General features: G+C 37.9%; 1 long non-coding RNA gene across 3 annotated transcripts in view; it reads left to right on the top strand.

Moving 5' to 3' along the window:
• Positions 1 to 26,338, top strand: part of LOC117876982 — a 100,162-nt gene that overhangs the window by 27,672 nt on the left and 46,152 nt on the right. For all 3 annotated transcript variants that reach the window (XR_004645591.1, XR_004645592.1, XR_004645590.1), the window contains exon 3: positions 8,656 to 8,743. This is a non-coding gene — a long non-coding RNA (uncharacterized LOC117876982). The remainder of the gene's footprint in view (positions 1 to 8,655; positions 8,744 to 26,338) is intronic.

Genomic DNA, 26,338 nt, shown 5'->3' with positions numbered 1-26,338 from the left:
CATACCTGCAACTAACCCTTGATACAGACCTTTATCCCCCTATTTGCAAACACTGCAGCTATTTCTCTAAATAAAGTAATTTCAGCCTGGTCCAGCAAGTGCTCACATTACCAAATGGAGTGCTAATTATTCTGAGCTGTCATATAATAGGACTCAGCCTGTCCATAATAGGACTTCTCCCAGTAGTAAGTGTTTGCAGGATTAGATCCTTTTTTTAAAAATGTACATTTATTTTTTCCCTTTCTCCCCTCAACCTGCATAAAAATCCCTCAACCATGTTGAAAATTAAGCTCTTGCTAAGTTTCAGTTTAACGCAAATGATCATATTCCGAGAGTGGAGGAAGACTTTTAAATACATCACCTAATGTAGGCATTTTTATTTGTTATTATTTGTAACTATTTCTGTAGAATTTAGTTCTGGTGAAAGACAGCACATTGGCGGAGTTCAACATTCACGTCTTCAAAAAGCCCAGCAGCAGTAGAAACTGAGGCTTCGCCTTTCCTCTGCTCCATGCTATCCCTTGGCTATGTTCTTCAACTCTTAAGTTAGAGGAACAACCTTTGTGGGTGAGCGGGGAGTTCAGTTTCCCAGGGCCTTGCTGCTGAGACTACCTAAAAGGGCCAATTAGTGCATCTGTGATGGAGTTTTTTTATCTGCACACCTGTCACTGGGAACTGTGCTGAGACCCACCAAACTCCTGTCCCACAGGCTGCAGATTCTTTTGTTTGTTTGTTGCTCTGATCATTCCTGGGCAAACTAGATTTTTCCCAATTTAATTTTTTTTTTTTTTTTAAAAAGCAGGTGTCCACATGAGAGCAGAGATGCTACTTTTCAGCACTCAGTAAACTAAATATGGCCGAGTAATAATCCCTTGCAAATAGGGATCTAATCAGTGATACCCATAACAGACATGCTGAAATATATCTGTGTGCATAATATAGTCATTTAACTTCACATGTTGTTCATGGCTTATGGACCCAATTCTGATTCCACTGAAGCCATTAGCAAAGGTCCCTTAGACTTGTATCGGAAGAGGATTGGCTCTATAGCAATCTCTTCTTGTGCTGAAATTCAATTATTTTAACCCATTTTGCTGTGTTTTCTTCGCTTTCACTTATTTGATCTTTATTTATATATACTGTGTATATATATACACAGTAGAATACTCTTAATTTAGACATTTCACTTGCTGTCCCAATTTAAGTGGAAATCCCAGTTAAGAGAAGATACCTTTTTAAAAAACAAAATCTGACAAGGCCCAAAAGAAACCACTGTACAATGTAAAAATGATATTCACTGCATTTCATCTTTATTTTGTCTTGTCATCTTAATGTGGCTGCTTCTGAGTGAAAAGATCACAACTTAGAGTTTCATAGCTCTATAACACCTGGTTAAACACCACTTCACCCACTGGCACCTGTTAAATATGTCCCCCAATAAGTGAAATTTTTGCTAATACTGTCCCAGGTAAACAATGGACATTCCCATTTACTGTCATTAAACTAAATCAGTCTCTAGACTCATTCTAGTTAAGGAGATTTCCTGATTAAACATGCACTGATAAAGTCGAGTATGCTGTACGTGCGTGTGTGTGCACATGTGCACGTGTATGTACATTTATGCTGGTACGTGTGTATGTACAAATATTTTCACTAGCAGCAGAAGTTAACAAATAGCATAAAATAAATCTATTATCTATTTATCTGCATACAGTAGTTTCAGTAGTTTAGGAGAATGTAAAGCTGTTGAGGAAAATTGCAAGGAGTAATCATACAAACTGAAATAGTCGTGCCAAAAAAGACCTGTCACAAAATCACTGACGTTCCAACAAAAAACTTTGGAATTTAATATTGCAAGGCGCCAAACCCTGCTCACCTAATTGATTCAAAGCCTGATCCAAAGCCCATTGAAGCCAATGGCAGTCTTTCCACTGATTTAAATCGGTTTCAGTTCAGGCCCTCCAGCAGCCCCATTCATTTCAGTGAAATAACTCATCAGTTAGGTGAGCAGGATTTGGGCCTTAATGTATATATCCAAAAGCAAAGTATTTTACATGTTTGTGTACATATCTCACAGTGTGTGCGCACGCATGTACTTTAGCTGCGCACACAAACATACATACACAGCTGGGTATGAGAAGGAACGTTATAGGGCTACAATCTCCTTGCTATGCAAAAGTGTAATTTTTATCCGAGTGACGTGCCTCCATAGGGAAAGCGTACTGTAGAGTAGTTCTTGCTGCTTTTTCTCCTGTCTCAGTTGGAATGGTTTGTCCTTGAAGGTTAGAAAGATTTTGTCGATCACCTTACATCATGATTTTTTTTTTTTTCTTGGAAACGTACTGTAATGTCACAGGGACAGGTAACATGAAGTCACGAACACTTATCTGCAAAGCGTCTAACATGGCAAAGGAGAACTATTATCTGAGATATTCTATGAAGCCACTCAGGAACAAATCCTGCTTGACTGCTTTACTTGAGCTGTCCCGATGAAGCTCAATAGTTTAATTTGAATTATGGATCTAAAAATATTTCTAAGTTTCAAACCTAAATTTTTCGTAGACATTACATCAAATAACCAAGACTGCATTTATATTATCATTATTATTATTATTTGCTTATTTATTTATTGGTCAAAATTTCCAGGCCAATGAATTTTAGGAGCCTAACTTCAAACAACCACATTTGAAATTGTTGTCTATTGTTTTTATTCTTATTTAAAGCACCACAACTTTGCACTAAATAATTGAATATAACCTTTGCCTTAAGAATAAAAATAAGTTGAATGAAATCATTCTCACCATGGTACAGAGCAGGGGTGGCCAACCTGTGGCTCCAGAGCCACATGTGGCTCTTCAGAAATTAATATGCGGCTCCTTGTATAGGCACCGAATCCAGGGCTGGAGCTACAGGTGGCAACTTTCCAATGTGCCGGGGGGTGTTCACTGCTCAACCCCTGGCTCTGCCACAGGCCCTGCCCCCACTCCACCCCTTCCCGCCCCCTCCCCTGAGCCTGCCATGCCCTTGCTCCTCCCCCAACCCAGAGCCACCTGCACACCAGGAAACAGCTGAGCAGGAGGTGGGGGAAGGAGAGGGAGGCACTGATCAGCTGGGCTGCCAGTGGGTGGGAGGTGCTGGGACTGGGGGAGAGGAGAAACTGATGGGGGGCTGCTGATGTATTACTGTGGCTCTTTGGCAATGTACATTAGTAAATTCTGGCTCCTTCTCAGGCTCAGGTTGGCCACCCCGGTACAGTGTATTGTTTTCTGGTTCCAGAACATAACTCCTGTTAGCGCTTATGGAGTTACAGGACAACCCATAAAGGAGGAAACCGTAGTCAATTCCCTTCCTTTTAGGAATATATGTTTCTGCTGTTTTTTGCAGATCTGAATGGTATAAGATGCAAAAATATATATTCAGTGGAAAAAATAAAAGAACTCCTGTTTATAGTGACGTAGAATGAAAGGTGAAAAGTGTGTCAATACATCCCAATATAACAATTGCATTTTTGGTTTATATGGATTTTCTGCTTAGGGTGAAACTGTACTGTGAAATCAGCTCCACTGGCATAAAGTAACTAGACTGTATATGGGATAAGTGCAAATGATCTGGGGAGGTGATACCCACCTCCATGCAGAGGCTAGGGCACAGGGATGGAGTGCAGCCTCTTATGTGGTTGAGATGCTAGACCTAGGCTGCTATTCCAGCCACTGTTGCTCAGGGCATGGGGGCCACTGGATCAGTGTAAAAATAGAGCAGACGTGGTTCTACACAACAGGCAGTTTTCATCATTCATCCAACCAACCACCCCCGCCTCCCCCTACCCTCCTCTGATCTTGCAAACACTTAGACACATGAACATGTACAAAGTCCCACTGAGTTCCATAGGACTACACAAGTCCATAAAGTCACTGACATAACTTAAGTGTTTTCAGGATCAAAGCCCTAACAGGACTTCACTATCCAATAGAAACAAAAAGGAAGACACCCAAAAGGAAACAAATAGAACAATCAAAGCAAGGAAAGAGAATAAAACATAAATGAAATACTAAACATTTAATCTCGTGGGCTCATTCTGAAGTCAATGGAAGTTCTGGATATGTGAGGAATGCAGCATCGGTGCCTTTATTGGAAGGAATATCTACAATAGTTTTTATAATTTATTTTTAAATTCAAACAAAATAGGAATTCCATTACAGAGGATGTTACAACGCAGTTCCTTAAGACAGGTGTTTGTGTAGCAAAAGTCAGCCTTAATGGAAATGTTATTTTGTATAAATTTATTCAAAGGTCCACTATATAAGCAAAAGAATGTTTTGTGAAAGACAATGCGGTAAACGGTAAATCTGTTAGGAATGATACAAATAGAAAACCTACGTATGTAACGGCCAAATACTTCTAATTTGCCAAATGGCATTATTTGCCGTACACATGTTTCAAGTAAATGAGATTATTTCTAAGAATTTGCAGAACAGAAATTGGCCCTAAGAATTAACCTTGAGTTGAATTTCTTTTTAATACTTAAAAATAAAAATTATAATGGGAGTGAGAAACAAACAAAAACCATGCTGTATCATCCTTGCCACAGCAGTTCAACAGATTACAATTATCGGCCATTAACTACATAATGCATCCCATCTGCAAGTGATGTCTGAAACAAAACATAAAAACAATGACCATCTTGCCTTGCTCATGTGAGTACAGTCTCATTGATTTTAATAGGAGTAGAATGAGGCCCATTGGCCTCAAAGGGACAACTCACATTTATAAGGAAACCAGGGTTTGGCTTGGTCGTTCTTATTTGCAAACAAAAGTCTACAGCACATTTAGAACCTACAAGATGGGTTTAGGATGAGTTTTTCATATGAATGTAACCAAAATTAAGAAGGAAAAATAATTCCTTTGAGGTGATAGTGGAAGTTGAGTGATGAACAAGGTTGGATCAGAAGAAATTTTTGTCAAAGCATCAGATGTCCTGCCATTTTATCACTATTGCCTGTTAATATGAAGATTGTTAAATAAAGTTTTTTTTTAATCCTCTTTTTTCCTGTTTTTTTTTCCAAAATAACAGAGATAATTTTCTTTCTTTTCATTCCAACATGAGAAACCAATTACAAAACAATTTTGCTGATGATAGTGAATGATGAAGTTTTTTTTCCCTTGTACAAACTACTAATTAACAATTTAGCCAACTTGCCTCTATTCGTTGACCACTCTAGCTAATCTATTTTTCATTGATCATTTTCAGCTGGAGTTTCTTTCTGGGTAATATCTGTGGCAGGTTTTCACTTCCCTGTAATTCTAATCTTATATATTTCTGATTAATATTTTCTTTGGAAATATTTTTTCTTTTTAAATGAGAATTTTCCCTACCAAAATCTTACATTTATTTTTCAGTACGATAAATACTTCATACTTGAGTTTATTTATTCTGAGGAATTACCTGTTGGGCATAACTATGCCAAAAGTACAAGGATGCAGTTTGAGGGCTGTGAGTAACTTTACTTTGGCAAGTAGCTTATTGAAGCCCATAGGACTACTCCTATAAGTAAGTGTTTGCAGGTTTGAGGTCTCGGGTAATATATTTGGATGAAAGCGGAAGGGAATAGTTGAAGATTTTAGACCTGATTCCTTTGATTCTAGCTCCAGATAAGGATCATCAGGAAATATAGCAGAGTATCTTGTGAAATTGTTTGTGGTGCTTGGTACCCACAATATATAAATGAGGTTTGTTTGGTTGCTTTGTTTTGAGCTGTAAGGTGGTCACTAAGTACCTGAGATCACAATCAAACATCTAATGTACTGAGTTAGATAAACTTAGGGCTAACACTTTGTAGCATCGAGAAAGATTCTGATCTGATTTAACTTGTTCAAGGAAAGTATATAAAGGAGCCTGAATCAGAAATTTGTCTGGCGTCAAAAAGATTAAAGTTGCATATTGGCCATCGACCTATTTTCCTACCTTAATAAAAACATTGTTGTATTTATGGTGTTTTTTGTTAAGACATGTATGATTTAATGATTTTTTAAATTTTATTTCTGTTTTCCCAAATAAGCAAATAGCAACCAGCTAAGGAAAAATATTAGACATAGGTCTTGATTCTGCTCCTGTTGAATTTAACGGAAGCAGGATCAGGCCAACAGACTATTGTACAAAAGCAGAGGGCTAGTGTTATCTGAGACTTCATTTGAATAAACAGAATATTTCACAGTCCAGAGGATATATAACGGTATTCAGAGGCCTGTACTGTGGGCCAAAGGAATTTAAGGCCAGTGTCAACAATATTAAAACACAAGCTAGGAGAAATCCATCTGTTTTTATAAGACACATTATCTGAGTGTGAGGTACTATGTGCATACTTAAGAAAAGGCAAATTTAAGCTGAAAAAATAAAAAATGGATATTAAGACATGTTGCTTGTGCATAAATGACAATTATGCAAAATAATAAGGATCAAATTTTGTTCTCAGGCACATCCATGCCTCTCCCATTGACTTACGCGTCTGAGAGAAGAATTTAGCTTTACGTATTTTTCACCCCACCTGACACCTAAACAAAGATTATTTTCTTACATTTCTAGAGTGGTTTTCATACCAAAGATGGCTTCCCTATTACTGAAGTACAGTTGGCCTTCGAGTTAAACAGGGTAGCTATTCAACTGTAAATAGCAACAATAAATAATAGGTTAGGTTCAGATACTAACGAGGGACTTTGCTAGTTGGTGGAATTTTATGTTGGAGACAATGGCCAGTTTAAAAAAAAAAAGAGGCTAGAAAATGCTCTAAGTTGAGCATGTGTTGGAAGTGTTGCCTGTTCCTCCCACTCTTCTGATCGCTCCCATATTTCTCCTCCACTGCCCTATATACAAGACCAGCCCCACTACAGAATGTTATGTCCAGTGGCTAGAACTAGGATTAGGAAACAGAACTCTGCCACTCACTGTGTGACATTGGGCAAAATGTTTCATGTCTCAGATGGCATTAGGTATTTAAATTACATGTATTTCAGCTGCATGGAAGCTTCAATAAGCAGACATACTTTGGGTGGACTATCCCTAGGTGTGTGGCCACTGAATCACAGATATGCATGAGTGTTTACTTGTTACAAATTGTTTTCTTATCTCACCAGCATAGCCTGCTAATCCCATCTGAATGCCCAGTTACAAACTACAACTTCTAAAGATTCTTTTCCAAAATAGGCGGTTTTCTTTCTTGCCCTCCTCATTAACTATTGTTAAAGGTTTTCCGCAAAGGGAAAACATGGCCTTGCTTTGCTGCTATATGAAGGCTTGAAAGATTTTGGGGTCCCTACCCCACATACACACGTGCATTTTTCACTTATTTTAACTGCTTGTTTTTACTTTATGAAGCATCAGGAAAATCAGCTTATATTTTTCCCGTCTCCTTAAGGGACCTGGAGAAGGGAAGGGATGAAATGCTTAATCTTGAACAATGAGGGTTTTCTTCCTGCTGTTTGTTAAGAATGAAATCGATATTAGCATAAACAACAACCCAAGAGCCTTACAAATCTGAATAAAGTCTGTCAATCAAGTTTCACTTACTTGACACCTGTGTGTAGTTGTTGTTTGTTTATTTGAATTATTGTAGTGCCTATGAGTCTTAGACATGGACCAGGACCATTGTGCTAGATACTGTACAAACACAACGCAAAAAGACAGATTATAAGATTAAAAGGGCAGGGACTAAGTATAAGACAAGAGACAAGAGCTGGATACAGACTGAAAGGGAGTACAAGAAAACAATGAGATAATATTTCTTAGCGTGATAGGCAGTGGTGATATTATGATCTCATTAACTCTTCAGTTGCCTATAGAATCTGTAAAGAAAAAGATGGTAGACGAAAACAGAATTTCTCACATAAAAAAACAAACAAAGTGGAAGAGCACAAGCTTACTGTTTTTCTTTTGGAGTGCCTCTTTCATGCATTAGCTCAGATGTTTTGTTCGGTAATGGAAGCCGTACTAGCTCTGAGTTAGGCTCTGCTCCGTATGGTGCTACTGTCTCCATTCTGGAATGTGTCTGGTCATCAGCTTTTTCAGTCTTTAGCTCACTCCCCAGTCATTCTGAATTGCTGTGTTTGGTGCCTCGCCACTTTGGTTTCCTTCCCTTTCCCTTGTTTGGTGTTGAGAACACTTCCCATAACTATTCGGGCCCTCCCTAGAAATTTGCCCTTCTTGAAATAAGATGCAGCATTATTGGAGCTGGGGATATGCTGAAATGGAACTCTATGGGCTGCCATTATTTGCATAGAAAACCCAAAGCAACCGCTATTTATGATCACAACTATTAACGGTTAAATATGAAGGGATGCCATAAGCTGAGTAGGAATGATGAGATATTGTCACCACTGGTTACTATGCACGGCACGTTACAAACAAAGCCTTTATAGGATAGAGATGTTTACAGCTATCTAAAACTTGGGAACTCAAGTCAAGCTCATCCTGTGACCAAGACAGTGGTCAACAAGACCTTGAAACTGATGCCTCAGCTACTGGTGGAGAAGCAGCTTCAAGACCTTGAAAGCAACAAGACCTTGAAACTGATGCCTCAGCTACTGGTGGAGAACCAGATCATTCAAATGCTTCTAGACAGTTTATCCTTCCTTTTCTCACCATGGACCACATTCTTTCCACAGGTCCCTTTGATGAGGCTGCAGCTAACCCAGAGAAGGAGGGTCGTCTTCTCCTGAGTTGTTGTATCCTTCACGGTTTTTCTACTTGCAGGTGGGTGCTTCTAGCTTTTTGGATTCCCTTCTTTCTGCCAGAAGTTGTTTATGTGCAATTGTTCCTACGTGAGGCTCTCTGGAATGCCAGCACAACTATATACTCCTTTGGCTGTGGTTTGTCCTTCAAGGACATTAGCTCTCTCCCCACCATGAACTGCTAAATGTCCCTCAGCTCCTTCCTCCAGTAATTACAAATATCAAGGAAAGTGCAAGGCAGAAGGTGGGAAGGAGGAAGCATAGCTGTGTGTGTAGGTATATATACACATATATAAAATAGATAATCTATGATTGTTTAATTACTGATAAAGTGCAATACATATTCCAGTATATGTCTAATAAATTTAGTGTATCTGCATACATATGAACATGGTCATTTGCACATGCACTGGTCAAATAAGTTCCTCATTTTATCTTCCTTATAATTGAATTAGAATTGCAGAAACTGGAGATCAAAAAGACCTTTTAGATTATTTCTCCATAATCTGGGTAGGGTAGGATTGTTCTTTACAGTCTACTCTTCATAGATTTTCCCAAGACCAGTCTTAAATGAACCAAGCTATGGAACTTCTGCCACCTTGCTAGGGATACTGTGCAGAGACTGCTAGGTCTGACTCTTTTGGAAATGTTGCATGTTGTCCAGCCTGAATGTTCTCTCTTTATAATGGATGGAGAACATCTTTCTAATTGTAAATAGCTCTTATCTTCACTGCTCAGTTCCCTCCACGAAATGCAGCACAAGCTGTCCAGCCTTGTGACCTAATGATGATTAATGGTCTGCACTGCCATGCAGTAGGCCCAGATTTTGTTTACCTTCCCAGTTCCTAGCTTTCTGGGTTGGGAGTGCAGTGGGGAGACGGTGCCTAGCATTGCTGAACAATGACTTCTCTAGCTGACTTAATGTTGTTGGGCTTTCTAAGGGCACCCTCTTCAGTTATCCTCAGCCATAAGGGTGGTGATTTTGACTGGAGGAGGAAGCAGCTTGCAGGTGAGAATAATGGTGGGGAGTTGTAAAACCTGAAGAACTTCATGTCCCAGCAGCAGTACCAAAGATCTATTTCCTGACACCCTCCCATAACTGCCCCCCCCCACTCCCTAACATAATATTGTTATTTTTGTTGATCCTGTGAAAATAATTCTACCTCTCGCTGTTGCAGAGCCAACAGAAATTAATAGGCTCAGAGCTGTGTTTATGCCCTTGTTGTTGTTGGCATGTTAGCAGGGAAGTGAACAACAAGAACCAGGTGGAGATTTTCAAAACTGTTTAGGGGATTAAGGTTACTAGAAGTTGTGAGTTTATGAAAATCTCAGCCCCAGTGTTTTTTTAAAACCTTTAATGAAGAGAGACCTGCTGCACTGGAGATCTGCTCATTGAGTGGTATCCATGCTCTGGCACCATCCACCTCTAGGAACTATATCTTTGTGTCCAAATCTTGCAGTTGACTGAGCCATTTTGAGGTGGCTCTTAGAGGTGGCAGGAGGTTGGAGGTCGATCTTGCTCTACCTGGACCACCTACCTCCATTCATCCTATCCAGGGGCTGGAGCAGTCCTTTCCCCCACCAAGGGTTTTTAAGGACTAGAATTCTATTGGTTTGTTATTTTACTCTGATTGAATTGCTTGCACGCTGCCTCCCCAAAAGTGAGGAAAGGGTACTTTATAAATATTATTGTATTTAATTAATTAACGCCAGCTCCCTTAGTAATGTAGGAGGGGAGGGCATAGGTAGAGAGAATGATCAATAAGTGGAAAAAAGATATATGGGAGCCCAATCTAGTAGCCAGATTCACTAATAGATCCTGTTGCCAGAGTCATTGTGGCCAGATTCAATAACGGCAGTGCAGGAAAACATAAATTATATGCATGCCTGCACAAATCCAGCTGGGGAATTCAACACATGGGAAGGCAGATGGTGGAACCACTGCTACCTTCCCTCAGCTTTTTTGCAGCTCTAGTTTACAACCATGTTCCATAGGAATCCCACAGCAGAGGTAGTTGAAAGGATGCTCTAGGTCAACACATTTCTCATCCTCCTGGTCAGCTGTCCTCAATTCTGTGCTGCTCTTATCCCCTAATGGCCTCCTGCAAATGGGAGATCATGATAGTTTGGCATCCCTGCTTGTTGGACCTGCTCCCTCAGTTGACCTCTTTATGCCCATGTAAGCTCTTGTTGAATTCAGTCTATTCAATTCAATGGGAATTCTGTGTCCCAAGTGGCTTCAGGTTGGGCCATTTACCTGCACAGTTTTAGGAAGGTTATTGCTAACCAGGGAGAAGTGGTTTCCTTTTACTGATTATTTTACTAACTGAGACTGTTTCTTTTAAATTATTATGATGATTATTAATATTTTACAAAGCTACAGGTAGAAGTAGTCAGTGAAATAAATTATATATATGTATTAAGCAGACACTGAAATGTCTCTGAGGGAAAATTAAAGATGAGACCATGCAGTGTAGGTTAATGATCATCTATTAGGATTTTGTTGACTCATCTTTTGTGTGTCCATTCATGGAGACATTTTGGATGAGTAAATAAAGCGTAGATAAATGTCAATAATATTTTTGCTTTTCCAAGGTTTCATGTTGGAGTGATATTTGTACAAATTATATTATGACCCAAATTCTACTTGCTTTACTCACGCAAGTTATCCCATTTAATTCAATGAGTGAGTAAGGCAAATAAGATTTGGCTCTACATAATGACAAATTGGTGGTTTGGAAGAAGTGCAGAAGAAAGCTATAGCCTTAATTTCCATTATGTATTTGTGGAGACTCTTCCATTCGCATGGACTTAATTGACTCTTGAGATCAATAAGAGCTCTGTTGGGAGATCTGAGGCAATTGTAATATTTCCCCCCCCAGACAATCAGTTGATTGAAAATAAACTCCTCTTGGGATTAAACAATATTTGGGGCTAATTTCTGCCCTGTGATACATATACTGGGCTCCCACTGAGTACAGAGGATGTCAGGATGTCATGCATATATAGCCATGAAAGTACTTTTATTATAAATACTACAAAGTTTTAGCAAATATGTATTCATCTGGTAGTCCATATCTGTTGGAAGTGATTCTGTCAATGGAAGTTAGTGTACAGAGATTGGTAAACACTAACAAAAATAAAAGTGAACTTTTGTTTGAATAAAAACTACCTATTTGCTTTGGTGATATTTGAGACCCCACTTATTCACGTTCCACAAATATGCATAAGGATGATATTTTGTTTGTGAAAAAGAAGTGTTGCATATACTCATGCAAATATGTATCTACCTGAGTGTCTAAACTGGAACTCTTCATGCAGCCACCCTGAAAGCTCCTTGGTGAGTGGGAGTTATCCAGTCAGACAGCAGAAGCAATGTCATGTGACTTGAGTGACAAATCACAATGTGAATATCAAATCGGCAATACTGAATTCTCAAAATACTCAAAGCAATTGTCTTGGCAAATTGTTTGTGAGCACCCTTGTATGCTGACATATGTTGGCATTAACCATTCATTAAATAATCTGTAAAAATATGTCTGTTCATTAATAATTCATAAAAAATAGCTGGCTAAATACATCCAATAAATTGTGTGTGGCAAATAACTTGCCAGCTACTATTATAAAACCTATGAATCCCACTACAAATGTTTAAGTTCCATAACTCATCAGACAATGTCTATCAAGAGATGCAGATCTCCCCAGTTCTTCACTCACAAAGGCCTGAAAACTAGAAATGCAGCCACGGTTTTAAAAAACAATTTGGCAGATCAATCCCAGACAAGAAATTTGCAGCAGGCCCTTTTCTCAGTGGTTGGAACAAAAAACCCAGTTCCAAACATTTCCTCACTTGCGTGCGTTCAAAATTTGGATCGTGATCTGAATTTTGAAGCATGAACGCATCACTAAAATTAATTTGTTTCTGCATTTTCAGTGAAGGCCCATCTGAATGTGCATGGGCCAATACAGTATGCAAGAGGAATAATATATAATCAATTATATCTTTCACAGCTGTGATTAGTTTAAGGATATCTGGTGACTCCAAAAAGTGTGGAAGTGGAGCCAGAGTGGTTTGTCAACAGGCCTCATGCTTCCAATTATCTAATCTATAGTATTTATAGCATGCCACTGCCTGCATAATAGGCTCAGCATGGACCAAGAGCAGTACAAGTTTTGCCTAAGTGTTACCTTCTTTAGAAGTCAGAGGCATATTTAATATCTGTGACCCACGCAACCCTTTCCTTCTCTGCTGAGAGTGCGAACAGCAGGGCTAATTTATGGGTGTGTTGTCCACTGGCGAATGGACTGAGACTGCCAGACTCATTTCACACAGAAGGTGTAAACATCCTTCACAGTCTCTGGGCACTGCCAGCTTTGGCTGGATTCAAAGCAGTGACCTAGCTATCCTACATACAGAAACTTTCACTTCAAGGTCAACTGGTTCAAATTCACTTCAGGTCATTGGTGACCAAATAGTACTCCCCAGAAGGCCTTCATCCAGCCCTTCATCCTCTCCTCTTTTGTTTTATAATATAATGTTCAAATGATCCCATTTAAACTTTAACTATTTTTTGTTTAAAATCCAATATCTAAAACAGCCATAATATTATTAAAACCATATGTTATTAGTATTAATATGTCTGCAGGACCTCAGTAATGATATGACTGTAAGACATTAATAGCACCAATATTCCTCTGCTATATTGATTCTATACTATGTGGTATATAGCAACATTAATACAATTTTCTATGTTAGTTGCCCATCTATTGGAATTTTTAGAAACCAATTGATTATAAAAAATAAAATAAAAATACTTCCTTTTTATATTTGTATACACTTGAAGGATTTTGAAACCTTTTGCATTCAAGGCAAGTTAGATGGAAATATAGCAAAAGCCATTTTCCCATAGAGGTAATTTCACAAACTACTTCTTCATTTTTCTGTCAGTTGCATCCATCCATAGCTAAAAAGGGGACAATGAAGGGAGTTATTTCCAAACTTAGATTTCTCTTTTAAAAGAAATTTTACAAAACTGAAGATGAATAGAAATATTTTAATAAAATTTTTCCAAAAAAATTAATGGGAACAGGTTTTTTTATGTCAGCTTTCCCTTAAGTTGTTTGACCCAGACACAAATAGCCCCGGGCTAGTATCAAAGAATCAGAAAGTGAATTTGGCTAAAAATAATAAATGAATCCGTCCATTCTAGCTTTGCTGTTTGCACTGAGTGAGGTGCAGAGAGTGAACGATGGGCAGGACTGGTGATAAGTGCATGAGACTATTTCATTCAGAAAAAGTTTACAGAATCTAAAATGTGATCAGTAGCAGAGAAAAGGAATTTGTGTTTTAATCCAGCCATGTCCCTTTAAGAACAAATTGTTTCAATGCCTTTTTTTATACGTGCAATGATGAGACGGTTTGGAGGACACACTGGGAATGTTGATGTTGCTGTTCCGAAACATCCATCCTTTTGTCCCTGTCATGCTCTGTCTCTGTGCTACATGGTATAGCGCACCTGGCAACATTATCAAGAGTTCTTCTAATTTTTAGAGGACTAAGGGCCAATGCTCTTCTCATTTCAATCAATGGGTATCGTGCCATTGATCTCTGTGAGATCAGTATCTGGCCCTATTTTTCCAGGGTTCATTTCTAAAAGAAACAATAACTTCTCAAGTATCATGATCTGTTTTGGGGAGTGTTTATGGTAATCATACCAGATTGTTGGGTTTTGTGTATTTTTTTTATTGTTATTGTTAATTTTAATTAAAAAAGGAAATCAAATTACTCTCAAGATGATGTTAATACAAATCTGCTAAATGATGAGATAAAGTTATTAAGATTGAACTTAAGTGCATATTCATATTTTCAAATATTATCAAAAATATATAACTACAATTTGGTGACCATGGAAAGATTCCAGTTTGAACAGAAACTTGACTCCTTCAGTCGTTGATCTTAAATCTGCTTCTAGAATGCCTTGATCAGGACTGAAAAACGCATTGCTTTCTCGCTGATTCAGCAGGTTTTGCAGAATCCTTACCCCTGTTAGTATAGTAAATGTCTTGAACAGATTTCTCCTTGATTTCCCCAGCAGATCTTCTCAAAGACTCCCCAAGCCTGGCACTGAAGGGAATTACATTTACAGACCACTCCACTGTATATTTTTCATCAGCTCATCTGAGCAGACCAGACTACCTGCAAATTACATATGAGATTTCAATAGGCAAAGTATATTCTTATACGTGTGTTTGCATGCACGCGCACCCACACCAGTATTTTGGGGACACCTGATTCAAAGCAGGCAGGAGTTCAGCTCTCAGAATGACACATTTTAACTGTTTGGATGCTAAAAACATATAAGACATCTATTATTTATATTATCTATATACATCTTTGGGTTTTGGCCAACACTGTGTAGTCATTGTGAATGATCTCAAAGTGCTTTACAAACTACATATGCACAGGAATTCCTTCCATTCTGAACTGTCTATGTTTATGGGGTGGGTGGCAGCCAAGGAGATAAACAGTGTATAGCACACTGCACAACACATGTGAATTGCTCAATGTGTAGAGGGATATTTGTGGCCAAAGGAACACATGGGAGTTCATCCCCCTACCCAGTGCATCATACTGGAAAATGTTAATATTTTAAAGGTTTGTTTAAACAAAAATCAGTTGTTTGCTTCAGACAGGTATGATCTGATTTAATCAAAAAGAGCTATTACTTTTTCTTTTCTTTTCTTTTCTTTTAATATAACTTTCCAAAGTGTTGCTTTATCATTAAGATCTCTAAAACATGCCTGTTTCACAAATTATTTCTTCTAAACATCAAATATTAATGACTGATGCCATGGTGCACTAAAAGAGAATGCATTTGAATATCTGAGAGGACAGTATATATATAGTATATAGAGATTCATAATGTTGACTAGTGGACCAAAGTGACAGACATGAACCAGAATGAGAAGCGTGAACTGTACAATCAAATGTGCTACTTCCAAGCAAGACAGTTTGCCTGAATTTGTTTCTGGTGTTCTCCAGTGAGGATTATACCTGGTTGCATTCTCTGTCTGCTTTTTACTTCATAAATCATGTTAGAATTGGGACTAGGACCTACATCCCCTAATCTCTGTTTTGTAGTGCCTTGTCTTTTGTATTTTAGACTCGTTGGGGGCAGAGACAATCAATTATTGTATGACTGTACAACACCTAGCACAATGGGACCTGAACTGGTTGGCCTCTAGCCATTACCATAATTTAAATGTTCATTAGTAATAATTGTAATAACTCCAGGTGACTTTCACCAAAGATTCTTTTAGCATTGAACTATTTCCCAAAAGAAGACTTCAAAAAGATGCTTTAATGCTCCAGAGAGAGGTATGTTGACTAAAGTATAGACCCTCAAAGCAATATGAAAAAGGGGGATTGCTAACCTTCATTTTACATCATGTTCTCGCCTTTCTACATGATCCTTCTTCCAACTGCTCCTTTTGCATCCTTCACCACTCTCATCTTCCCATCTCCTTCTAGGCTGCCTCTTAGTCTCGCAACAGTCTCTCTCTCTCTCTCTCTCTTTTGTGTGCCATTTAAGCCACTGTCTCTTTCTTCAGATCCCTCTTCAGAACAAGTTTCTTCTGCAAGACATTTCAGAGTTAACCAACCAAAGGAATTTAATTGATAAAAAGATAGATTAAAAACACTGATAAGAAATATGTGAAACAAAACAATAACTATTATCTGCTCTCTGTAGAAAAAAACACATTCACCCCCAAAACAACGTCCCCATTCCACTGTTCACTCTGTCCCACACGCACAATGATCTGTTGTGTTGTCGGTCTAATTTAGACCACTAGATTCTCTGGGCATGGACGGTTTTCTGACAGGCACACCTATGGCACTATATAAATAATAACAGCACAGATACCAACAACATTCTTTTAGCCTAGGCTTGCATGTGCTCACCAAGGGATTCAATGTATTCGCCCCTCCATGCTTTGAACTTCAAGTCAAACCATTCATGAAGGGGCCACAGATGGGAATCAGAGCTGCTGCCTTTGAATAAAGATTGGGGAAGCAGAATTGGGGGGGGAGGGGTTGAGGTCTTTATAAATTTAATCTAAGCAGTTATGACTTAAAATCTGATATTTTTGCTTCTTACATCCCACTCTTTGCTGAAGGGCACGACAGCTCACAAAGAGAGTGAGGCATATTTTGTTGGGGAAAAAATATCTGAGATTTCTCTGTCAAAAAGGAATCTGTCTCTGGAATGTATGTAAGTGCCAGTATGTACACACAAGAGTGTACCTGTGTATATTATAATTGTTGTTATTTATGGGGAGCAGTTGTACATGGACAGTCTTGTTACAAAAACAAAACAAAGCAGAGTTCCACAAGGAGCTTGCAGTCTAATTCAGGCAGATAAATAGGAAAGAGGGGAATGTGTGTATACAAGAAAATGCCTGCATGTTTGTTAATGCTATATGAGTGTAACTATATAACTGTGCTGCATGAGTGTATGTGTGTGAACCTGTGCATGTACAAATAGGTGTGCAAGCATCTATATGTGTGTATATATGCAGTAGAGGTAATTGTACATATTTTTAGGTATTCAAGTGTGTTTGTGCCTATACACAATGCATATTTAGAGATCTCTCTGTGTTATGTGCAATCAGGGATATGTACTTTGTGCATTCAGGGGCACAACTGTATGTCTTTGCCCATCTGCACTATACATATTCAAGAGTGTGTTTGTCTTTTTGTACCAGTCTGTTCTGCAGATATCCTGGAATGTGTAGGTCTGTGTCTGTCAGTCTATTATATGTGCACAATGGTGTGTCCATCAGTCTTTGCCAGTGTGCACTCTGTGTGTGCAGGGGTGTGTCTGTCTGTCTGTGTTTGTCTGTACTGTGTACATACACAGGTGTGTGTGCATCTCTGTCTGTGCTAGTTTGTATATATTTGCCATGCTCTTAGTGTACACAGTGAACAGTTTTTTCAATGCTTAATCCTATATTAATATTAGGTTTTTGTGATCCATATTTTAATCACTAATATTAAAAATATGTTAATTCAGCTGAAAGATAGTAATAATTGTATTCCTGCCCAAAGCCAAGCTCACTCAGTGCTCCATCCTGCTTTTAATAAAAATTCCCATCACAATAACAGTAACCAACTGGAATTGGTGATAAATCAGGGTGAGGTAATTTGCTTTTATAGATAACTCTACAATTTGGACATTTCTGGTTATGATACTCAGCAGTTTTGTCTCATGTTTAGAAATGTAACTCCTTAGTTTGTATGTAACTCCTATGTTTAGCAAGTTAACCCTTTGGTTCACCAAGAGATTCCTACAAATGCAGGCTAGTGACTGACAACAGAGAATGTTTGCACCTGCCCAGTGGGCAAAAATCAAGGGATCTGAATCTATCTGTTGTTCTATCTAGTTATTACTTAAGAGAAATAGTCTCCCTAAGAGCTATATGGGATGATTTTTATCACAGTTTTGCAAGAGAACCAGGGGTTATTTTTCCCCCTATCCATAATAGAAGAACTTTGATTTCAGTTTCCAGGTCTGATTCTCCACTGCCATGTGTAACCATTTACTCTTGTGCAAAGTGAGAACAAACTGGGTGCAAAACACTGCTCTTCTGATCTGGCAGCATTTTACACCTACTTTTCACTCAGTAGGCCTAAGGAGTTATTCACCAGGATAAAGCTGGAGTTATATAGTGCTGAAATAGGCCCATTTTGCCCAGGAGTAATTGACTAAACAAGGAGCAAGACAGTGGAAAATTAGGCCTGAAGGGTTTATTCCGATTTCGATTAAAGCAAATGGAAGTTGGATCAAACTCTAAATCTCTAGTTACATCTTTTCACACTGTTTTTATTCATATATTTTGTTCCTTATATGGGAGCAGTGATTACTGAGAACCTGATTTCTTTGGTGTATCAATTGTTTCTTAAGTCAATGGTTTGACTTCGTTCTTTGGTATAGCTCAGAGATGTCCACTTCTCATGCTGGATATAGCAAGTAATATGTTTTTTTTCCCCCCTAAGAAAAATAAGAAGAGCAAAGTTACATGGTAAGTAGGTAGCACCTGCAGAAAATATTCAAAGCATCCCAATTTATTCCACATCATGTCGTATGTGCTGTTTGTGTCTGTAAATCAAAACTTTATTTCTTCCCTCCTCCCCTCTGAGACTAATGGCGCTGCAGGCTCAACATGGCATTTGAAATCTGGCTATGTTTTTTTCTGTTGCATCCCATCATCAGATATCAAAGATCTGGAACCAGAACAGAGTTGCTACCTGCTGGATCATGCACAAGGAAGAGTGGAATGGAACTCTCCCTTCTGCTGATATATTGAATATAAAGTACTGACAAAATTAAAACCCAAGAGTCATACAGTGGCTGTGATATGTGATGGGAACTCTCATTGACGTCAGCAGGAGTTGTGTGTCAAGGGCAGAATATGACTAGGTAAATTAAGTCAATGTGACTCAGAAGACATCTAAGGAGCAGATATATACACTAGCAAGAGGCATTTCTATAGTCACTTTTCAGTTGATTGCCCCACTTAGTCTTCCAGTTAATAACTTTCCTAGCAAAGAGGTAACCAGTATAGCTTTGTTTTGGAGATTTTATTGACTTGCCCTAATTTGTAGACCAGAAGCTTATCATTCTTATCAACCTATCAATCAATGAGCCTACTACTTTGGGAGCTAGTTACCAATAGAATAGTAACAGCTGGTGTATTATCAGTACATTTGATAGTTGTTTTTTTAAGTGGAAGAATTTCCACTGATTCAAAGGGGTTTTACTCCCAATTAATATTTTTTCATCTACAACCTAATAGAAAATTTGAACCAAACAGTACAAGACCTGTCTGTCAATGAAGCCATAATAGGAGATAGTTTGATGGTCGTAAATCCTGCTCTCAGTTACACTGATGTAAATCCTAAGTAACCTCATTCACTTAAGTGAGTTCACTGATGTGCCTGGGTGAACAATTCGCCCATATGGTCTTTCTCACCACCCTCAAATTACAATGAAGACAAGCTATTCCCAGCCTCAATCTCTTGACTGATATAAGAACTTGAAAAATCACTTACAAGCCTGTAGAACTTTCTTTTGAGCTAAAGTAGCATTACTGAGTTTACCTCTATCAGCAGAGGAAGAAATTTGTGTTCCTTTTTGAACTTAGATCTATCATCTGAAGTTAGTTTGCAAAGTTACCAATATGTACTACAAAATCCATGGGGACAGATTGTGTCATCAGTTTAAGTAGTCTCCATTGATATCAAGAGATTCCTGCTTAAGAATCCAATGTATGAAATGCCTGAGTTAAACAACAACAAAATGTTTAAAGGGACACTGACCAACATAGGCCTCAAATTTAGTTTTTACATTTTGAATGAATATTAATAGAAATGTTTTCATGATTTTTAATAGTTTCAGTATTTCCACACTGTGCTGGAAACTCAAGCACTACAACCTTGTGCTCCCTAATAGCTGAAAACTGGCAAGTGACACTAACTAGAAACTGACAAGTCTAGTTTCACAGTTCAAAGTGAGCAAAATGCAGAAACAAACACCCAGCATGTCTGGTGAAAAGCAAATAAGCTGTTCAAAAGTATTTCCTTTTTAACAATCCAAGGTACAATACATAACATGGCTAAGGAAGATTGTAAAAAAAAATTTTTTTTACCTTAACTTGTATTCTTTCAAAAAACCCACAACTATTAAATCTGTTTAAAATACTAGGGATTTTGTTTTGCCATAGGATAGAAAACTATATCAGATGGGCAGGCAGGCTGGCTGTAGGTGGACTAAAATACAGGGAGAGGAGTTTTTCACCAATGTAACTATGATGAAAAAGGGCCCAATACTGCAATGTGATGTGGGAGGAGCCTTTCACTCGCTGAAATCAATGGGGCACTGTATGGGTGCAGGGGGCCACGCACTTGCATCATATCGCAAGACTGGGGCCACTGCAACTCACATGACTTCTCTTTACAAAACAACCACCAGTAACTCAGCAGCTAAGTTTCCTTTTATTCAGAGTGTCAGAATGGAGTCTATAAAGCAAACAATTTGAAAAACTGTCTTTAACAATAAACAAACAAACCCTGCATTTCCAAAAATCGTGATGCTATGGGAAAAACACTAATCAATGCATTGCTATATGTACACTAGAATGTTTGCTATTTTCAGAGAAAAGTTAAAATTGAAAACTACAAACAGAAATATTGAAAATAAAGACACAGATATTTGAAGTGTGGTAATAGCCAGAAAAGTAACTGTAAAAACAACTGCTGGAATTCATAGAGTTAATCTCCCTCAGAGTGAAATTCACCCTTGTGCAGAGAGTTGACCAAAAACCTATGCACTGTCCACTGGCTGGAAGCAATGCATAATTCTTGTGTGTTGGCCCTCTGCATAGAGGTGAATTTCACTCACAGTGATGCCTGCTTCAACTTTTCTTAGTTTTACAAGTCAGAAGATGACTTTTCAAATACTTGTGCCACCCCATGCTCAAACCCAAGATCTGACAATCAATCTTCATCCTTCTGCCACTTACAATATCAGAGATATTACAGAGTCTCTGTGTTCAGAACTTAGAAGATGATGCTGTTGATGTCGTGCAAGGCAAAGTAGAAATGAGCTCTTGCTTTCATCTCTCTCTCTGAGGCTAATAGGCGTAAATACTGTGGGCCAAATTCTGTGCTGGAGTAAATAAGAAAAACACCATTGAACTCAATAATCCATACCCATTTACAACAGCTGGAGGAGTTGGTCAAAGTTTGACAGTAAAATAAGGAGATCTTTGCTTTTAAAATGCTTATTTTTTCTCCTGGTGATTAGTACAATATATCATATAACAAAAGCTTTACAGCTAAATCAACACATAGGGCTCAGCAATATTGCATAAGAAGGAGCCAGACGGTCACTTTTCAAACAGAACTGCACTTCAATGTAAAACTACACAAATATGAAGTTGAACAATATTTAGACCCCAATCCTCTGTGCAGGGAACTGCTACTGATTTCAGTGGGAGTGCCACATGGCCATCACTTACATGATCAGGTCCAGGGAGCACATACGTAAAGCCATGCATTGGTGTTTTTTAGCTGCTCAGTATCCATTGAATTTAATGTGAGTAGTGCACCTGCCCTAAAACTAGTAATCACAACAGGCATTGGGTGATTTCATTTTTCAAAATGCTTTACAAATATTGACTAGCTCATCCTTACACTATCCCTATGGTGCGGGCAGGTAACTGTTACTATACACATTTTACAGTCAGGGACATTGAGGCATAGAGAAAGGATGTGATTTGCCCAAATCTGCCCAGTGAGTGAATAAGGGCCGAGCTAGGATTAAACCCCCCCCCCCCAAAAAAACTCTGACTCTTTTTCCCGCCTGCTCTAACCAATGGGCTACAGGCCTTGGTTAAGTTATGGACTTATGAAAGGGGACTTGGGAATAAGAAGGCATTTGGTAAAAATGATTACTTAACACTTTGTGTCCAGGAACTTTTAAAGATGAGGATAATTCATCTGGGTAAGTAGTGAGACATTTTGCTCTACCATGAAAATTTGCAATATGGGATAAAATTAGCAACTCTATAGATCGTAACACCTGTAAAGTTGGACTCTTTTAAAACAGGATTTATTGGGCTCATAGATAATAGCAGCAACTTCCCATGTACAGAAACCCATTTCTAATTTAAATAACTGTCTCCATTAATGATTAATGGGCTGCAGAATTTGAGCTTGAAAAAATTTGCTTTGTTAGCAGTTACAGGGACATTAAAAAATCACTTGAAAACACTACCTTTTATTTATTAGTAATGCATTTTTTATTTCTATAAGTTAAAAATAGTAAAACCTATTAAATAAATTTTAAATAAGTTTCAGATTCTGTTTAAAGAAAAAGGTCCTTCTATATGAGGGCTGAAATCTTGTTGGCCACATTTCATAGAACTGTCGTAGATTCCAAGGCCAGACAGGATCATTGTGACCATCTAGTCTCACTTCCTGTATAGAACTTCCCCAAAATAATTCTTAGAACAGTATTTTTCAGCCTTTTTTCATTTGCAGACCCCTAAAAAAATTTGAATGGAGATGTGGATGCCTTTGGAAATAGTTTGATTACCTCCAGGGCTCTGCGGACCACAGGTTGAAAACTATTGTTTTAAGAGCATAGGTTTTAGAAAAACATCCAATCTTGATTTCAAAATTGTCAGTAATGAAGAATCCACAACCACCCTTGGTAAATTGTTCCAATAGTTAATTACTCTCAGTCTCACTGTTAAAAATGTACCCCTTATTTCCTGTCCGAATTTGTCTAACTTCAGCTTCCAGCCATTGGATCGTGTTATACCTTTCTCTGCTAGATTCAAAAGCCCATTCTTAAATATTTGTTCCCCATGTAGATATTTACAGTCTGTAATCAAGTCACCCCTTAACCTTCTCTCTATTAAGCTAAATAGATTGAGCTCTTTGAGTCTATCACTGGCATGTTTCTAATCCTTGAAGCATTCTCATGGCTCTTCTCTGAACTCCCAAAATTTAACAATGCCATTCTTGAATTGCAGACACCAGAACTGGACACAGTATTGCAGCAGCAGTTGCACTAGTGCCAAATACAGAGGTAAAATGACCTCTCTACACCTACTTGAGATTCCCCTGTTTATGTACCCAAGATTTCAGTCTGGAGTGACTGCTTATGGTTGGAAGTAGTGTGATTCCGATTGGAAATAGTAGCAGGCCCTCGTCTGTTGCAATAGTATCACATGATGACACAAGGTGTAGCCTCCCAGTGCTGAACACCTTGCGCTCACGCACAGCTGACTCAGATTCAAGGCTGATCAGCATCTCACAGGATCAGGCACGTAACTAGTACTTTTACTTCAAATGATGCTGGCGTAGCCTCTCCATAACAAAAAAAAACCTAATTAACCCTTCCCTGCCCAGTGCATTCCAAAATGCACAAATTGATTTTAGCAATTTGAAGAATTAGGAGAGGAGAGTTGGCTTTTTTTTTTATTATTCCCCACCTTGGTTTACCCCCTTTTGTGGAAAGGCAGGGGAGTTTTCATTGATTCTGTTAGTTTCCCCAAATTAGATATGATTTTGTTTCTATGGGACTCTCTTCTGCCAGCCCAAATCCCCAGCGTAAAACATTTAAAACCAAGTTTAATATTTTTGCTAGAGTTTAACAGCATTGAAGACAAAGACTGGAAAATTGTCATCAAAACTGACATCATGCATCTGTGTCCAACTTCTAGCCCAGCACAACTACATATTAGTAACTATGTTCCAAAAGAGGGCCTGATCCTGCAAACCCAGTGTTCATGGAACTCCCGTTGACATCACTGTCCGTGGCAATTGCATCACTATCACCCTCTATGTGGACAGCTTGCAGGATTGGTCCCAAAATTCTCAACCCTGCCCCTTTTTTAGTGGCCTAGACCCCGATCCCCAGCCGGGAGCTCTGCATGGGCAAACCCCTTATAGGATTGGGACCATAGTATGTTCTGGTCCTTTTCTGCCCTGTATTTTCCCAATCACAGAAGTCAGGGATACTTTATATGATACTATAGTTGCATTTCAAATAGAGGAGGTATATACATCCTCTGTACTATATAATATTTTCCCCAAAGTCTTTTGTCATATTAAAAATAATTTATACATCAAAACTAAGTTGGCTTTCTGCTTTTTACTGCAAGAAGCAAAGTATTTATTAATGGCTATTTTGGCTACAAACCCATAGTCACCAAGGTAGTGCTTATTCATATGAGTAATCTCAAGGAAGTCAATGGAAACACTTGCATAAATAAAGACTATTTGTAGGAGTACAGGTTTGCAGGATTGGGCCCCATAAGAACTGTCAGTAGATAATGCCTGCAGTGTTTCTTCTCATGATACCTGTGTTTTAAAGGCAACAAATCAAAAGCATGTTAAAAATCCAAATGCAGTTTTCAAATTGCAGTACTCATCAAACAATATTTAGCTATTGAATTAGACAATCCAAATGTATTTTTAAAACGTATAGGGCAGTCATATATTTTTCTTAAAAGTTTCTGATCTGGCATAATCAGTTCTATAAAACTGAAAGGAGTCGTAAGGAAAAACAGCACGGCTCTACAGCTAAATAAATTGCACAAAGTTGTCTTTTTAAAAGGATACATATCAGTGATTAGCAATCAGAAAATGATACTTTGCAAATCTAACTCTGAAAGCAGCTTTATCTTCCAGGTGAGAGAAAACCAGAGCTAGCCAGAAGATTAAGGAAAGGTAATGAGATATATGTTCTGAGTCAGTTTGACAACATATAATACAGTGTAAATATTATTTGCATGTAACCATAAAAATCACATTTTAGACATTAAGTAGAATTTCATATGGGCCCTACCTTGTGATAAGTTAAGAACTGCACAATATGATGCTAAATTATGAAAGTATGACCCACTCAGATATCCCATGTAGATATAGAAATAGAGATTTGAGAAACATGTTTAGAACAGAGTTGAGGGTTTTTTGTTTGTTTTTGTATGTTCTTGTAAACAGAGGGAAAAATCAAAGATGTGATGTTATTTCCAATAGCCAAAGTCTTGCCTTAAAATTTTCTCCCTGTGCTGGGCTTTTCTCTTATAAAAAAAGGATTAAATCAGTGCATACTTTTGAAAGGTAGGCATGCCCAACTTTTAATAAAAGGATAAGATAAAACACATGAAACAAGTGAATTTTAAATTCCTGGGGCCCAATCCTGCTTCCATTGAAACTCCCTTAGATTTCATTGGGAACTGGATTGGGCTCCTGGGTTTTATTTACTTTACTAACTATCCTATATTTTGCTAAAGAATAAACCTTCACTATTTCTTTAAAATAAAGGTGACAAAAATAGTAGATTAAATTTTAAACAAAGGAGAGTAGCAAATACTGTAAAAAGATAATTTGATGAAATGAATTCCGTTTTGTCTACTGTTTCTCAGTGTTTGCAAGATTTAAATGTTTTACATTTTTTATTTATCAGTTGTAGGACTTGAAACCAAAAAAACCTTTTTTAATTAATTCAGAAATATGTTTTGGCAACTAGAACAAAGATGATCTATCTTCTGAATCTAAAACTTAGTTACTTAAGTGCTGATGTTTTAATGTTTTCAGTAGAAAAGAAAGCAGAGACAAATTTGGATCAAGAAAGAACTTCTTTTAATAAAATGTAGGAATCTGATCTTTCAGACATAATGTATATTTCCTTATTTGTATTTATGAGTTTGAACTTGTACTTTAGTAAGCACACTGTTTTAAAATAATAGGCAGATACAGTCTTCAAGGAGGGATAATTGGTAGGATTAAAGTTTACAATCTGTATAACGACAAAACATTTTGACCAGGGCAAACAGACAATTAACAGAAGTCAGTTTGTGGTTCATTCCCATCCTATGGAGTCCTTTAATTTATAGTAATGTGTATGTATTAATGACTGAGGGATTAGAGGTTTTCCTACTTAATATTTTTATATACAAACTTTGTAATGGTCCTTCTCTTTTATCAAAATTGTTATTGACATTTCTAATGCAAAGCAAAATTAGCAATACGTTTGATCAT

This window comes from Trachemys scripta, chromosome 4 (assembly GCF_013100865.1).
Source record: "Trachemys scripta elegans isolate TJP31775 chromosome 4, CAS_Tse_1.0, whole genome shotgun sequence".
NCBI classification, from domain to species: domain Eukaryota; kingdom Metazoa; phylum Chordata; order Testudines; family Emydidae; genus Trachemys; species Trachemys scripta.
The sequence above is the reverse complement of the archived record's forward strand: the minus strand, read 5'-3'. Positions and strand labels throughout refer to the sequence as shown.